The sequence below is a fragment of the Heterocephalus glaber genome, unplaced genomic scaffold (genome assembly GCF_053883595.1).
Source record: "Heterocephalus glaber isolate CG9 unplaced genomic scaffold, H.glaber_assembly_v1.0 deba00001845, whole genome shotgun sequence".
Taxonomy (NCBI): domain Eukaryota; kingdom Metazoa; phylum Chordata; class Mammalia; order Rodentia; family Bathyergidae; genus Heterocephalus; species Heterocephalus glaber.
The window spans coordinates 847961-848992 of NW_028258494.1; the positions used below are offsets into that span (position 1 = coordinate 847961).

Here is a 1032-nt window from a genome sequence, read left to right on the forward strand (position 1 = left end):
TTAGTAATGACCATGAGAAGGTGCAGGACTTGAACCTTTTAAAGCTTTACTTCTTTTATCAACACTTCTTATTTTATAAACAATGAAGCTCCTCAACCCCTTTCCTACCCAAATATCCTGGTAAACTTTGGAATAGTATGGCTTCAAGGGGACCTAGACATTTTTAATGAAGTTTTGAAGCATCTCATCAGGATCAAATGTCCAGGCCCCACCAAACCCCACCACACACTCACCAGTAGGGTTTTGATGAGTCTGTAAGCAATAGATTTATTATGATCTCTGTACAGTCAAGCCTCTCTGCTAATTTTCATCCCTATTTGCATGTATTCCACACCACTAGCATTAGCTACTCAACTCTACCTGAGATCATCAGGTATTAGAGTCTGTTACAGAGCATGCAGCCTGAATCCCCTAGATATGATATCCACAGCAGGGTTTGATCTCCTTTGAGAACCTAATCCCACTGCTTATCAGAAAAGAGGCAGAGATCAGGTGTTAATGTAAGCCATGGCCAGTGGTTTTAAATACAGATTAAATTTTGCTCCATTACCTGCTGCTCACCTCCTGCTGTGTGGCCCTATTCATAAAAATCCATGGACCAGTCTGTGGCCCAGAGTTGGGGAACATATTTCTGGAACAATGGTCTCTAATTTTTGCAAGTTTCAGAATCATCTGAATGCTTCTCAAGTTGCAGCTGAGATAATTTATACTTTAGTCCATGTAACAATGAGGATGTACCATGGACAAAATGCAGACTCTTTGGGAAAAACTAGATTAAAACTCTGGCTGTCAGACTGCTGATTTGCCTCTCTAGATTAATCTTGGCTAATGCTCCTGAGTAGTACAGACAACTGGCCCTAAATATTTATGCAGTTATTATTTTCTTTGCAATTATAATAAGTTCATGTTGAAAGAATTCCCCATGTATTCCGTAACTCTCAAAATATGTCATCTATATTCGTGAAGTGAATTGTAGCATGTGGAAGGCAGCCATTCTGGGGGACATGTGTAATTACTAGAAAACATTGCTTC

The 1032-nt window shown here is 39.6% G+C and overlaps 1 pseudogene; it reads right to left on the reverse strand.

Moving 5' to 3' along the window:
- On the reverse strand, positions 1 to 183 carry LOC101702322 (ATP synthase subunit ATP5MPL, mitochondrial pseudogene; annotated as a pseudogene).
- Positions 184 to 1032: the final 849 nt, after the last annotated feature.